At 34.0% G+C, this 16,704-nt stretch overlaps 1 protein-coding gene across 6 annotated transcripts in view; it reads right to left on the reverse strand.

The window, feature by feature from the left end:
• LOC120539587 (C-terminal-binding protein 2) overlaps positions 1-16,704 on the reverse strand; it is a 391,023-nt gene that overhangs the window by 281,042 nt on the left and 93,277 nt on the right. For 4 of the 6 annotated variants that reach the window (XM_039769845.1, XM_039769806.1, XM_039769871.1 and 1 more), the window contains one exon: positions 3,414-3,470. The exons of the other annotated variants lie outside the window; for them this stretch is intronic. The gene's annotated coding sequence lies outside the window, so the exon portion shown is untranslated. The remainder of the gene's footprint in view (positions 1-3,413; positions 3,471-16,704) is intronic. 6 annotated transcript variants of the gene reach the window in all.

The raw sequence follows: 16,704 nt of genomic DNA on the forward strand, positions 1-16,704 counted from the left end.
AAGAGTGTGAACAGCAGTAATGTAATGACATTTCTTAATTTTTTATGATCTTTGATATCATTAAACACTATGGTAGAACTAAATTATATAAATATAATCTGAAATGAAATTAAACTGTGCAAGAGTTTTGAAATTCTAATCATCTGCACACCCAAGGATGTCCATGGTAGGTTGATTGCCTGTATTCATCCTGTCATGGACTGGCTCCTTTACACATACCTTACACTCAGTGGTGTTAGGATAGGCTGCTTCCCCCATGACCCTGAATTGAACCAAGTGTCTGAAAATGTTCTGTTAGGCTGTACTTAATAGTCATAATTCAGTTGTTTTATCCCTTGTGAAAGCGAAGATTGGCCAACAAAGACTTTTACTGAAATATTAGTATGCTGAATGGCCAGAGTAACTCCTGCAAACACACCATATCTAGCTCATGAATGTTTGTTCTCTTGTATTTTCACATTTAGATGAATTTTGTATTGTTACTAAAATAACTTGCTAAATGTCATTTTACTCAGCAGAAGGACAGCATTTAGTTTTATGTAGGACTGGATCCAGGGCTTACAATATTTCAAATGAGATGGCCAATCTTGGGAAACAGGAGAGCTGGATACCAAATTTAGTGCATGTTACTCCTTTTGCATATTGTGGCATTAAAACGCAATGCTGGGAGAAGCCAAGATAAAATGAAAGGGTGTCATGTTTACCTTTCTATTAAATTTGATTACATCTTGCCTGAAGAAGGGGCCTGAGTTGCCTCGAAAGCTTGCATATTGTAATCTTTTTAGTTAGCTAATAAAAGGTGTCATTTTGCTTGGCTTTTCTCTACATTCATAATGGCTAACATGGTACAACACCCTAGTACTATTAAATGTTTGGAAATACAATTGCAGCTTTGTCTATGGTAGAGGAATTGAAAGTAAAGCAGGGTATTTAAATGGTAAATGGAAGAAACAGAAACACAAAGTTGTTGAATTGTGCAAGAGTCAGTAAGCATAAGAAGCCAAATAAAATAAATTTATACATGAATATTTTGGCTTTGCATAGAAAAAAAAAATATGTATATACAATAAGGGCAGGTATTTCAGATTATTCTTTTTTTTATTTTTAAAACGTGAACACAATTGTGCATTTAAAAAAGAAAAAGCAAAAAACACAAATGTTGCTAGATAACACAGATGCACAGACATAGTTATTTGTAGTGAAGGCGCCATGTTAACTAACCAGCTTATTGTTCAGGACAATAACAGCATGGGTATTGTAAGGCCTCAAAAGTGTGCTGGTAAGTGTCACATTTTGGAAAACTGAAATAAAAAGGGCTAGTGTTCACTTTAGGAGACTGACATTTGTCAAAGAGAAAGGAAATGCTATCAGCATGGAAGTTTACTTTAGAGTTAGATATCAGCACACAGTCTTCTGGGCATGGGCTTCCACAAAGAAATTCCCAGACACCACTTTGCACCTTTATCAGAAGTGCAGGAACAGAGGGTAATGTGTAGAGAGAGCAGAGGAAGAGATATGATGAAATATCCAGATGGCTAAACAAGTTTAAACTGTAAATAGAGATGTAAATGAATAATTATCCTGATATGTGATTGTATTCTCTGGTAACTGACTCTAACTCCATTGAAAAGATTATTATTACTTTTGATGGAGCTGAAAGTAGGCCAGAAAATCTTGCTACACAGAATAAAATATGGTGTATATTTGTTATAAATTTTCATTTAAAATGAAAAACAATCATTCTTTGTGCAGTTTGACTGTACTAGCTAAGATACCTATTCCTCTGTGACTCTGCATTATCAAAGATTTGAAACTACAAAATTTACAATTATGCATTTTTCATCCACTCAAGTGATTCTGTACTTTGACTCAGTTTGTATTGCCATGTTGATTAGAAAACCTTGAGAAATGCTTGTCAGATACTTTTTGGTGTTTCTTGTATACAATATCATACAGTTTATTACAGCTGCTATTAATGCATTGCTTACTTCTTTGTGATGTTATTTCTGTTAAAGCAGCTATATAAAATAAAGACGGACTGACTGATATTTTACAAATAGAAGACTGGTATAAATTGTGAATACTTAATGAGAGTTGGTGAACAAGCAAACAGACTTTGAATGTGCAACTATTCGGCCTTAAGGTCAACTTGTAGGTCAGTATGCAAAATAATAAGTTTGACATCTATTAAAAGCAGCAGTTGTCACTATATTTCCCTTCCAAAGAACTCCTTTATATAACTTCAGCTACAATTATAAATAAAAATCACAGCACAGAATTTACACCGTGAATTGTTCGGCACTAGAGCTAACAGGCTGCATAAAAGATTTAAACAAAATAGATGGCTTAAAAACACTACACTGTACATATCCAGACATTAAAACATTTGTTATTGAGCCTCTTCTCCACCAAGCTACATTTACGTACTCATTCAAATTATAACCTTGAGTCATTACCTGACTCTGAGTGAAGACTTATGAGCGTCTCTGTCGTCTGTGCAATGTGCCCTGCTATGGTACTTGCAACAAAAGAAACAACTTTAAAACAGCTTAACAATTAAACATGAAAAATGGTCTTTCAGTTATTATCTAATTTTTTTATTTGTGAAATATTTATGAATTTGACTAAACTAGTTAACAAAAAATGGTATCACATCTAGACCACTCCTTTTACAACATAAACCAGAAAATCTAGTCAACAAGAGGACATTAATCAAAAGAACTACAGCAGTTTCTTTTTAATTATAATTGTAATTCTATGTAATTATAATTATATGTCCTTATAAAAAGTGGATTAGGGATGGCAAAGGAAAAAAGCATCTGCGTAGGTCTTGTTTCATGCCATCTGCAGAGAGAATCAGCAAGATATCTCAAAGTACAAGGAAAACCTGTCAAATAATCCTTAGTTTGTAATGTGCAAACAAACATTTAATAAGGCTAGTTATCTGGAATACAACACATTTGCTGTTCAACGTGAACTATCACAATGTTTTGCTTTGTAAATCTTTAACAGGCACATCTGGAAGGAATACCTTTCACTAGTGAACTGGACTAATTTATTTGTGGTACTTATTAATTCTCCTTGTTGTAGCACCATGTGAACGCAACTGGTTTCTTTATTTGCTTGTATGTTGAGTCGAGCATTTATTTTTCCAATCACACAACAAATTTCTTTGTCTAAATTACTTTAAACAGAACAGTCCTTGAAATGCTAAGCCACCAACCTCTTCTCATCATTAACAAGTAACCTCACTGACCCCCCCATGACCTTGTCTCATTCTGCAGGTTCGAAAACAGCTTTAATGGGAACAGATTTTTCAAGCCTATGAAAATGCTAAGTAGTTTCTTTCTTTTTTTTTTTTTTTACGGCATTCTGCTAATAAAGGAAAGTGTGATGACAGATGTGAAACTCACACAAGGCTGATCCTTGCTGGAAAAGGACAACTGGGAGGATCCCTTTGGATGCAGGCCCTGCGAAAAGAGACATTGTTGTCATGAAGAGGTGCGCAGATAATCTGAAAAAAGCGTACACAAAATTCATTTTTAAATAACACTATACCGAGTTCACACCAATGATTCCCCTATTTGCAGTGACCTTAGTATATCTATCTGTACTCCAACAAATTAATTTCTTTTTTTTTAATTTGTATGCAGTTCTTTCATGAAAGTGAAATAATTTCAAACTAATTTTAAAATTACAGCACGTTTTAAAATTTAATTTCAATATGCAAGACAAAGTGCCATAAAATGAAGTTTACAGTGCTGGAATAATGGAAGCCAACTAAAGATATTATTAACGTTGTCAAGGAAAAATGATTGCTATTGCATAATTTTAAGAATTTGTTAAACAATTTACTTTTTTCCCATAATGACAGCTATTGCCGGTAACATTTCTTCTGCTTTGACACATTCAGTATTCAGCTCGTAATAAAAATAATAAATGCACTTTTTTAACAAAGGTATTTAGCCCTACAGACTGTCAATAAGCTAACCTGCTGAGATGCAATTTGATTTCAAGATGTTTATACGGAAACCATTAGGGTTTTCCATAAAGAACAACTATATGTTAAAGCTATTTAGAATTTAGAGCTGAGAGTAAAATGTTTAAGTCATCTAAATTGTAGCTGCAATTTCAAAGCTTTCACTCTACACAGCAATTCATATGCATGAGGTGTCTTTATCGTCATAAATCTTTCAGGCTTATCTTCAGTCGACTTGTGCTTCTTTGTTGTTTCCTCAACTCAACTTATTTAATTACAAGTGTCAAAGCTGGAATTTCATTTTCTTTTATTATATCAGTGACAGAGGATATTATAAAGCAGATAAATTCATTCTTTAGTTGGTTTTGCATTTTCACTCTTTCCTCTTGAAATATGTATTTGAACACCTATCTCTGTTGAACTATCTAAGTGAAAATGAGAAATGGCAGTTGCTCCACTCATAAGGCAAAGGTTGCTTTATATTTCTCTTTCAGGTCAACACATGCTTTGATTGGCTTATCACAAAATGCATATTAAAAGAACACAAGTCCAATATCATTTATGATTGTAATTTAAAACAATGGATAGGAGTTGCGGAAATGACAGAATATTTGCAAAAAAGATTAGAAACTAACGTTGTACATTACTTTGTTAAGGACATTAACATTATCACTAGCCTAATACAACTTTTTTCTGCAACAAAACAATGTCACATGCTGCTGATTATAGGTGGAAATACTAAATTGTGGGTCCAGCTGATAAAATAAATTATCATGCTGCATATCATAACAGGCAATCATGGTAGTGCAGCAGATGGTAGTGGAGTTGACATGTACTTCCTTTGTTCATATGGAGTCTCTGCATCTTCATCCCTATTTTATACTGACTGCATTATCAACATCTATATATATTGGGCAGCATAAGTATGTGTGCCTTGAGGTGGACTGAAATCCTGGTTTGGCTACTGTAAGAGAATTAACATTTAATAAAAACAAGTAAAAGGAGAAACATGACGAGGGAATGAAAAGAAAGGAGTTCTCTATAATTATGGAGCTAGCAAAAAAGTTGTATACCAAGTCAGAAAATCATTGCTCAAAATCTGAAAAATGTAAATCAAAATCTTTGTCAAAAAACAAAGCAAGAAATGCAAAACAAAAAGAAAAAACGTTTAAAGAAAGCAGATATATGCATCACCGTCTTTTATAGGGAGAGTGCAATGACATCACAGATCACAAGTCAAATTATTAGTAATAGAGCTGCATTATTAACAATATGACAGCACCCATGAGCTGCACTACAAAATATCAGTGCCTAATAAAGAATCACCCATAAAATGGTTTGTGCTAATTTCACCATCACAGTGTTATAAATGACTAATGTGAAAACAACAAAAGTAATTTGTGCAATTTTTAATGGCAAATATTTTGCAAAAAGGATTCTTGACACTGCCCAGGATGAATTTCTGCCATGCACCAGTTTCTACTTTGAAATTTTTTACTCTGTGATCCTGTTCTAGAAAATGGATAGAAATGGTCATTTTTAGAAATATCCCAAGTATGATTATTATTATTGTTAATAATTTTATGGTACTGTATATTTTAAATTTTATATTTACTATAGTAAAAAGCTAACTCCCAACAGACTTTGCACACTATTGTATTTGAGACAACATAATTTTTAATTAAAACATTTCTTATCTTTTTGTTTTTTGACATGCCTAACATAATTTTGCTCAGCTGTTTTCATTTTGGTAAACAAACATTACTAAAACTGCACTTGTACAGTACAACAAAGACCCTTTCCCAACAAATCTGATAACATTTATTGTACGTACTGATGTTATACAGTAAGCAATAAATGTATACTCATATAAAAATATGTCCAAGTAGTTTAAAAATATTCTTTCTTAGACTCTAGCTAACATCCTGTTAGGACTATGCCACAAATTTGCCATGTCCCATATGACTATTTCGATTACATATGTTGACACCCTGTCTTGCCCAACACTCTATTTATAAAAACAGTCAAAGTCTTTCCTTCTTTAATGTTAAGATAGTAAAAGAATTACTTCTTTGTTGTAGCATTTTAAAATCTTTTTTCTAATAGTTTTTTATTATGCTGTTGAAAATAAATGATCATTCAGTTCATTCACATAAATGTATTAATAGTTTGTCATTTTATTGCTTGCTTTTTATACAACTACAATACATCAAATGTTTTTTTTTCTTTCATTGCATCATTCACCTTACAAACAGAAGCCACTATGGTCAGTTAATGAACCAAATTACTTAAATTATAAGGATGACATTTGAATAATACATAATTACAAAAGATTAGATATAAAGAAAACATTTGCTTTCACAAATGCTGTTGAATACATTAGATGGGTATTGCTACAAAATATTAATCAGGAAGAAGAATGGATCGATTTATCCTTTTTTCTTCAAGCCAGCATTTCTCATTTAAAGCATAGGCTGATCTATTATAGAGGCATAGTTGGTCTGGGTCATTAGCAAAACTTTTACACAAACCCCAAAAATATATATTTTTTTAACATAATACAAATACAAGAACATTAACAGTGACATCTATAAAAATTTCAGTGTGAAATACTTAATATTATTCTTGAAGTAATATAGGCTGTCTCTGCTGAGAAATTTGCTCAAGATGATACCCTCGTCTGAGCTGCTCATCCACGCTGAAACAGCAGCAGCAGTACTCAGTCTTTGGAATTTTGGACTACAGACCAGCCATTTCAGCAAGAGGAACTAAAGAAGTGCAGTACTTTATATATATATATATATATATATATATATATATATATATACATATATATATATATATATATATATATATATATATATATATACAGTATAGGTAATTCTTGCATCATGATTAATGAAATTCAGCCTTAAAAGTGCTAATCACCTGCTCTAAAAAAAATCTCTATTAGCTGTCCTCCAGCGTCATACTCTTTCATATCACACTCAAGTATATAAAGACTTGATATGGCTTTCATTATCTGTCTAAAAGCCAATCCAGTTTTAGCTTTGTAAATATACTAGCACTTATGCATTTTTATCTTTCAGGTATTACGCAAAAATGATTTTTCTTATTCATTAAAATGAGATCATTGTTGATAATTCAGGGGAAAACCTTCAAAGGGTGTATTAATTTTTTTTCAGTTGTTTAATGTCTTTTTCTGTTTTTCTATTTAGCAAAAAGGGATTAAATGCAAAATTCCTCCAGCATGTGGGAACTAATCACTTGGTCATAAGTCACCTCTATTTATTGGCCATAATTTTTTTTTCTAGATTGATACATGGTGAAAACATCATAGGTTCTTCCTGTCCAGAACAAAGTCAAGTCCACAGAATATCTATGATTGACTATCTAGAGGCACATTCACATTCCTTCGCTTTCATTGAACAGCACAGTTATTGGTCTCTGTTTTTGCATTTGGTTCACTCTACCCTGGTGTTAGCATACTCCAAAAAACAGAGACTTTTGAAAAAGCTTTCCAGAGTTGTATACTTCTGAAAATGCAGCCTCATTCCTCTAATATAAATAGGTGAAAAGACAGGTTTTCGTGGTTTTTTACTTGGCCCTTCCTTGATTGGATCCTGTTTATTACAAGTTCTTATTTTCTGATTGGTCACCCTTCATGGAAGAAAAACATATTCCAACATAGACAGACAGGCTGCTTTCCATGGTGCTTGTTGTGTGGCTTACCTATATGTGCTTTGTACATTTTCAATGCTACATACATGTGCAAAAGGCAAATAATACACAAGTCACTATGGTTTTGTGGTAAATCCCATGGATGGTAGCATTACCATCCCTTTCAGGATTTTTCTGTCGATGTGTATATCCCTTGTGTAGGCAAACATTTATTCCATATATGCTTTACTTTTGAAAATAAGATGAAAATTGTGGTGTGAACAGAAATTTCAATTCAAATTCAAGCACTCAGTTTTTTAAATGAAAACGTAGTAATGTAGAGGTTGCCTAAAAAAACACAAATCCTGGGTGACCAATATAAGCTCGGACATGAAGACAGAATTTCAAAGTGATGATCCAAAAAGAAAGTAGGCAGAATCACTTACAATTAGTATATAAAATTATAGAGGGTCATAGACTAAATTAAGTCAAGAGAAAAAAAAATCAGAAAAACATGCAAAAAAAGTTACTGTGAGTCTCAAGCAGCATGAAATCTTTAATAAATTATTTTCAATTACTAATCTTCTAACATCCATTCTTGGAGCAACTGTACTTTATAACATATGATAACTTGTGAGAAATTTTACGGCCTTATCCAAAACCCCATATACTATACCTTTTCATTAGTTTTGGGCAAAATACATAGACAAAAATACATTAAAGCTTTTACCAAAATGTCAGTAAACTCCATCAGTGGCCCTTTGACTCGTCATTAACAAAGTTATGGTTTTAAAATGTGGCGTTCTGCTTTTTACTATTAGTCAGGTGGGACTCAAGTTTTATTCTCATATGAGCAGGAAAAACAAAGCTACTGAAAGTATTTTTCCTTTCCTGTGACCCTTGTATAAAATAAGATTTATTACTAGTAGTCATACTTTATATTAATATTGTAAACACACCAATGAGTTTGAAAAACAAAAAGTTTGAATTATATGCTGCTTTTCTTGGAATTTTAGAAAAGTTTAATATTTAGTAATTATTATACATGAAAAGAAAAAAATCTTGTCTTCAGTTAACTAATGTCAGCAGCAGATAGTGATCACCAGTTATGGTGATTTTATGCAATTTTCCTCTCTAGCTCGTACTGCAGCTTCACATGTCCCTAAGGTTTTACAAAATTCCAGTCTTAAATAATAGAAGTGTGACCCATTTATAACTTCAGCAGCTAAGGACTAGCCTATATAGTGACTATAGTTTACTGACACCTTGTCCTTTTGTGTTTGGATTAGGTAGGCTTAAAAATGAATGGATAGATCAGTGCTTTATTTATATTTTAAAACTTGTCTATATAAACCAGTACTGGTAAAAAATGCAACATGTTCAGTCTCTCCCTGTACAGTACATTGTTCTCGGTCAGACAAGCATTGTACAGATGAACTTTACCTCAAAACTGTAATCTCCTCTCCACCCAGTTCCTCCTAACTTCCTTCATGCCAGAACTCAACTCATGCAAGGTTAGATTTCTTGGTTGTTTATGGTTAGTTTTTGTAAAAATTACGGATTTTTCAAATGATCATTTTTTCCCTGTGCTTAAAACTCATTAAAAAAAGTGTTTACAGCGAGCGGTTCGTAAGGCTATAGCGTGAACTCTTGCAATGTTAGTTTTCTCTGTTCAAGGTTTTGTCAGTGTTATTCAATGTTTTTACATTTAGTTTACTATTGCACTGTGCATTCTATGGTATAATTAACTATTTTTGTGTTTAAAAATCTTTAAAAAAAATATATTTATATACAGCTCGTATGGTCTGGAACAGATTAATTGTATTTACATACAATCCTATGGGGGAAATTACTTCAGATCACAACCAAATCGGGTTGCGACCAGTGTTTTGGAACGAATTACGACTGTGACCAGAGGTTTCACTGTATAAGGAGTATTCAAATTATTGACCACTCTCTCTTGTTTAGCATTTTAAGATATGGAACTGTTTAGGAACTTGCAGACTCTAGTGCTCACTTATTAAATTATCAAAATACTGTATAACCATTCATGCGCTTCATGAACATGGAAATTTTTTTTCTTCTAAACCAGCAGGTTACGCACGAGTTAAAAAGTCTCCTTCTTAAGCTCACTATATAAAGTGCTGCATAAATAAAGATTGATTGATTACAAGTGACAATTCATTTGCACTGCATAGCCATAAAATCATGCAGTTCAAGCGAGACTGCTACAACAGGTAAGGAGTACAGCATCATCACTTCTTAATCATAACAAATGAAAATCTGAAAGACGGCAGAGTATAATATTGTATTAAATAAGCTTTGGCACAAGAAAATGAACCTAGTTATACGAAGAAAAACAAAGTCCATGTAAGACTGCAAAGTAAAAGGAAAAAGTACTTGAATAGTACAGAACATGATTCTGTTAATTACAAGTTTTGCATAATGGTGCTGATTAGTTACACATGAACAATAAGGAATAATAATATTGTTACTGCTCTGCAACATAGAAAACTGCTTATTTCTGTTAAATAATTTTTAAAGATGGCTCAGTTAATTAAACAAAGGAACTTAATGTAATCACTCATTAGAACAGCTTTACAAAGTCTAAGTAGATTGCAATTGATGGAAGAAGATGAAATGATTAATCTCCCAGATTTATCAAACATCTCCTGCATAGCATCCTCCAACATTCAGAAGCACATACTGCATCAGATAAAATGATTATTTGTGACCTGTGAGTAGTAGCTAAGTTTATTATAATTTTTTCAATTGCTGGAGGAATACCCATGTAGTCCCTCACAGGCACATCATGATAGAATGAATTAGGTCTAATCATAGGTTTTACTTAGTCAAAATCCCAGAGACCCTTCTTGCATAAACACCCTTTTGATGCCCTAAAGAATATTCATTAATCTAAAGGCAAATCAGAAGCACATTTATTAATAAAAATCCTCTGAATGTGACCTACGGACTTCTATGGCCATGAACGGTACAAATATATTATTTTGTCAGTATATGTACAAGCATTTTTAATCTTATTGTTTCACTAGGAGACTTTGCTCGCCAATCCCCATGTTTGGTTTTCCGGATACACACTTTTAAGATTTTTTTTTTCTTTGAATTGTTCCTATTTCATTAGTTTCACTTTTATTTCAGAACTTCTGTAAAAACAATATTTGGAATCTTTGAAGTCCCAATATGCTGAATCTTTTAAATGAGGTCAGTGAGACATGTGTTTAATGACTTTGTACCATAATTCAGGATAGGTTTCTCTGGAATTTTAGCACAGACGAAATGATCTACATCATCAACAGTTAATCATTTTTTTTGCAAAGTAACCAATAAATGCATGTGAGGTAAACCACGTTTTTGAAATTCTCTGACTTAAACTTCAAAGTCTTACAATATTTACATACTTCTGACATATCACCTGTGTTCATATATTCGATCTCTATTCGCTGTTTCGTTATTTCTCCGGGTATTAATTTCTTTTTTTTCTTTCATATTCTGTATCTTGCTCTGCATGTGTTTCACGCTTATGTTTTTTTAACCTTTTTATGACGTTTTACTTTGTTTTCTACTCTGTCATTTATTTCTGACCTTGCTTTGTCCTGCTTTTTTTTCAATGACACCTGATCCATGGTGATTATTTTCCCTTTTTCAAGTAATAATTTCCGTTTGTTTGCGCTACTGCGCTCTTTACTTTCTTTTTTTTATACTTTCTAATTTTCCTACTTTCATATCTTTAACTTTCTCCACATGTTTATTGCGTCAACGTTTTTTTTTTTTGAGCCTTTCGAATCCCACTGCTTTCATAATCTCTAACCTGCTCTGCATGTGTATAGCGCCAACGTTTGTGAACGTCTTTATGAAGTTCTACTTTGTCTTTTAATTCTGAGCCTGATTGGACGTGTTTTTTTTCAGTTCCACTTGTTCCGGGCTGATAATTACTTTCCTTATTTTCTGAATTTGCACCTAGATTATTATTTTTCTTTTTTGCTCTGTTTTCTCTCCAACGCTTTTGAGTCTCTTTACTCCGCGCTTTCTTCTTCACTTAGTCGTTGACGTTTCATTTATAACGTATTGTTATTATACGCCTTATATGTGCTGAGAGCCCTGGTTCTGTGTGTGCTCAAATCCTTCCACTGACAGACTGAGTGTTTTGCTGCCCGTGGTCTTATTTGATAGTGGTTATAAGTAGGGTGTGTCTTGCAAGAATCTCATGTTCTACGTCATCGCGAGACGGTCTTGGGTCAATCTCTTGGCACAAAGTCTCATATTTAAGGTCCCCGCGAGACGCTCCGTGGCCATTCTCTTGCGTCTCGCGGGTCCTTTAAGTGTCTTCCGTTATCTTAACGTGAAGATCACGTTTTGTCTCCCGTCTTTCTCTCGCAGGATTTTACACCAAGTGCTATAGCCTCCTCAAAGTGAGATTGTAACACACGTACGCAAGGGAGGCAGCTAAAGGGCTCAAATAGTGGCAATTCCATGTCTGACCAGGGGGTGGCGAGGTGCACTGACATTTTCTCACAAACCACTGCAGACCATTCATTTCCAGTTCAGGTGACAGTGATCAAGTCACTTCCTATCCAGATAACATAATTTCCGCTCCAGACCTTTAAAGCTGACATCTTTGCCACATATCATCCATTCTGTTTTGGACATTGAACCAGACACAACTCCACAAAATTAATACTTTTGCAGCTGGGGATATGTGTCCTGTTCATTTTTGTGACAAGATATACTACAAAATCTCTTAACATCTAAACTTACCTTCAAAATCCACTTGTTCTCAGTCCTTTTTCATTAAATGCCATAGACTGTCTGCTAAGTTCTTCATAGAGTGAGTACATACATACAAGCAAAATTAGTAATTAGTGAGAGGTCATCTGCCTTGTCCCGTGTCCTTTTTGAAAACAAATAGGTACACCTATGCTTATTCTGGCAGATAAATATTATGACATTAGAACATTTTGGATGTGAATAGACCATTCAGGCCAACAAAGCTCCTTAATCCCTAATTTCACCAAATGTCATCAAGTCTAGTTTTGAAAACCCCTAAAATCCTAATATTTGCTTTAATACCTGACATCTTTCTTTGAAGAAAAAACTTTCTAACAGTTGTACGAAATTTACCTTTAAGTTTTCATCTGCTTCCCCATTATCTTGTTGAAGAACTTATTTTAAATAACAGCTTGGATCCACTGTAGTAATTTTATTCATAATTTTGCATGCATCAATACATTATATCATCTTTGAATGTCAATTTGCTTAAACTGAAGACTATTTCATCTCTTTAAATCTTTCCTCATAGCTCATACCTTACAGTCCTGGAATCAGCCTAGCTGCTCTTCCGTGTTCTTTCTATATATATACTATACTGTGCTATTATACTGTAGCTTACGCTTGACATGTATTCCACACATCAGCTATGTAATATAATATCCTATTAGCCATCTTGATCGCTTTGGTGCACAATTGTAGTGTAGATAGTGATGAGTCCACTATGGCATCCTAGGTCCTTCTCATAAGGTGTACTTTCATACGTTTCGTAGTTTCATACCTTTGATTATGCTTTCGTATCCAACTTTTTTTACATGCTACATGCTGCATTTTACATTCATTTCCATTAAATTTCAATTGCCACATAATTCTACATTATCAACCTTTCCACCTATGTAAGTATCATCTCTAAACTTAAGCAGCTTGTTTTATATATAAATATATAACATAAACTATCTATATTTATATATAGATTATACATAGTGTATATATTTAAAACACCAGCAGCTCCAGCTCATATACCTACAGGACACCACTTTAACATCACAAAATTTAGAAGTATTGTGCAACAAAACCTTTTGTGTATAACACAGTTTTGCACCCACCTACATACTGTGTCTATACCTCCCACTTTCATAACCTCTCATGTGGTACTGCATTTATATTATACAGGGGGTCCTCGGGTTATGACACAGTTCCGTTCCTACAACATCGATGTAACCCGAATTTTGGTGTAAGTCGAAACACACACTAGCCCAAGTCACTTACCTATCCTAACACATTTGCAAAATCATAATCTAGAACATTAAAACACAACTAAGCCACAGAAAAAGGAAAAGGACATAAATATACTGTACTTTACACTGTACTGTAGTAACAGAAAAAATGAGTATAACAAAAAATCCTTACCTTTATTCCTTCTCACGTCTCAATTTTGTAAAGTTTTTATGGGAGTGAGCGTTGTAAACTCGAAACGTTGTATGTCGAGACGTTGTAAGCCGAGGACCCCCTGTATTCAGACGGCTATTGATAAATGACATCTTAGGCACCTCTCTGGTGGTAGCTTTTGTTGCTTCCCCATACAGTTCTAACATATTAGTGAGACATAATGTCTCCCATCTAAACCCATGTTAACTGTTTACTAATACACCTGTTCTAGACATGTGTTGCTCAATTCGCCTCTTTTAAAATTCTGAATAAGAGAAGTGGTATTCTTTGTAAAATGCAGACTGATAATGTGACACTTCATACCTACATGACCAGCAAATTGCATCAATACCATAAACAGTGTAGCAATAGTCAAGAAAAACAACAACATGGTGATGTTTTCAAGAAGAACATGATCTAAAATTGCACTGTATGTGTTATCAAATATATAAGGTTAACATTATGTAATAAGAAAAATGGCAAACTTGAGTGAAAATAGCTTGAAATGATTCTAAAATGAATTTACAGCACAGATAAGAATAAGCTTGACTATAGACAGAAGCTATGAGAGGGCAATGGTAGAAAAAAATATAGGAGTATTTTATTAAAGTTTGCTGTTCAAAAATAATCTAGCCAAGTAAGCAAGAGGTCACAGCATATGAAACAAACTAAAATCTCACAAAAACTAAGAAATTTTGATGACTAGACATAAGGCTTTCATATCAAGAATAATAAAGCACAATGCTAGAGCATTGAACTAAGATAGTATTAGTTTTATCCCCTGAAGTTTATCATGACTTCTGTACGATTAGTGTTAATGCATGTCGGCTAATAGAATGTGAAAGGAAAGACAAAAGGTAGAACTAAGAGACCTATAAGACAACACAAATACAAAAAAATCTTAATTTTGCAAAATGAATGATAGATGACTGCATTCATATGTTCCCCCAATTCTGGCAACTCTGCTTGTCGTTGTACCACTAATGTTAAAGGATCAGTATTTTGCAGGTTGATGATTTAATTGAAACAGTCAGTTCACAAAGATAATGCGAGCATCAAAATAAATTGGGAATGCAAGATTATTGTGTTAAATCCAGGATCATCTGAAAGTCTGTATTCAATTTTGATTCTGCACTGTATCAGATATGCAAAGAAAACAGTCTTGGATAAAATAAAAAAAAAACTACAGTCTTGTTCTTGAGCAAGGTTACAAAATCAGCATTCTGGCAAAACATTGTTTAAAAACAAATCTGTCATAGGCACCAAGACACACTGTATGGCCATGAAGTGCAACATTGCATGCAAATGCTTAAAACTCCAGTTCCTTTCCTACTGAGTACAATTTTGCCTTGAGGTAGTGAACAGCTTAACAAAGTGACAAGACAAGGCCCCAGGTAATGCAAGCATCTTGATAAGGCTTTGTCCCAGTCGAGTGGCAGTAGCGCATTAGTAAACCCATTAGTGTGATAAATTAACTTGCAAATCTAATGTGAATTAGTATTTTAATATTTAAAGATGAATTTTGGCTGCTAAACCAATAAATAATGAATGGTATTATTCAACTGATCTTCAGTTCACATTTGTAGAAATGAATCATCCCACCACTGTTTAATATTAAATAACAATTTTATTTGTATATTTACTATTACTTTTACTCCTGTTACAGCCGGTTTCTGCAACTGTTCAAGTACAATAGTGGCTCTGTGTGAGTGTTATGAGTGTGCCCTGTGATGGACTGACAACTGTATCTGAAGTAGCTTCACAGTCTCTGTGACGTTGCACTGGAAAAATGGGTTTAAAGAATGGGGGAGTGGAGAACTGAGATGCCACTGTGTTGTAAATTTAAATCTGAACTACTCCACAAGTTCAGCTATTGCGTTTACTCCTGTATTTATTTCTTACTTAAATTAATTCAATTCTGCTGCCATTACCCCAGTGTTGTAGTAGTGAGCTGAGCTCACTCCTTTCTGTTTGAAAGCATTCAGGGTGTGGGTAGGAAACCAATGCCTGAGCATGCACATTTGCAGTTAGTGATCCCTCTGCAATGCTTGTTTAAAATGCTTTTTTTGTCCTTATCATTACAGGAGGCCAGAGCAGTGACATTTATCCATATTTCATGAAGCGATTTCTGTAAGCGCGCCGAACAAACAAATCAATTTCTCAGCAGTAGATTGCTTAAGAGAAACAATGATAACCCACGGGGATGGCACGCCGAGGCTGTGAAAATTAATTGCAAACAGTGCAAGGAGCTGTTCAGCCAGGCAGCCTTTAAAAACTACCTTTAAATGGAGAATTCTGGTTGAGCTAACAAGTTTTTTAAATTTCTTTATATGATAACCAAGGCCCAAATGCAACACTGGATTTAAAAAAACATAAAATAATAAAAAAAGACACTGTTCCTTGAGGGTGCTGTGCGTCTGAGCCAGGCTGCAATGCATCACCAGCAAACTAATACTCCTTTTAGCAGGATGGCATTTAAAAGCTAGAAGTGTAATATGGCAAGCCAAACACTTTAATGTTCACAGTTTTAAACATATTGATATGAACGTCATCACATCTACCTTATGGTGTTCCCTTAAACAGGGTGGATTTAGTGAACAGGGATAGTTCCCTGTTTCTACACTCTGTAAGGACCCCCACAGGTTGACGTCCTGGAGGCAGGACTAGAACTCAAGAAGGATGTATCTTGGAATGAGCAGGTTAAAAATGTATTCAAGCAAGGGAAAGGAGGACTGTGGGATATGGTGATTTTGTTTTTGTATTTTCTTTGGATATGGGTAGAATTAGAGCAGAAGTGTGCTACGTTTACATCAGGTCAGAGAAACAATTTTTAACTCACAGTTCTGGAGATA

Source organism: Polypterus senegalus, chromosome 1 (assembly GCF_016835505.1).
Source record: "Polypterus senegalus isolate Bchr_013 chromosome 1, ASM1683550v1, whole genome shotgun sequence".
In the NCBI taxonomy this organism is placed as follows: domain Eukaryota; kingdom Metazoa; phylum Chordata; class Cladistia; order Polypteriformes; family Polypteridae; genus Polypterus; species Polypterus senegalus.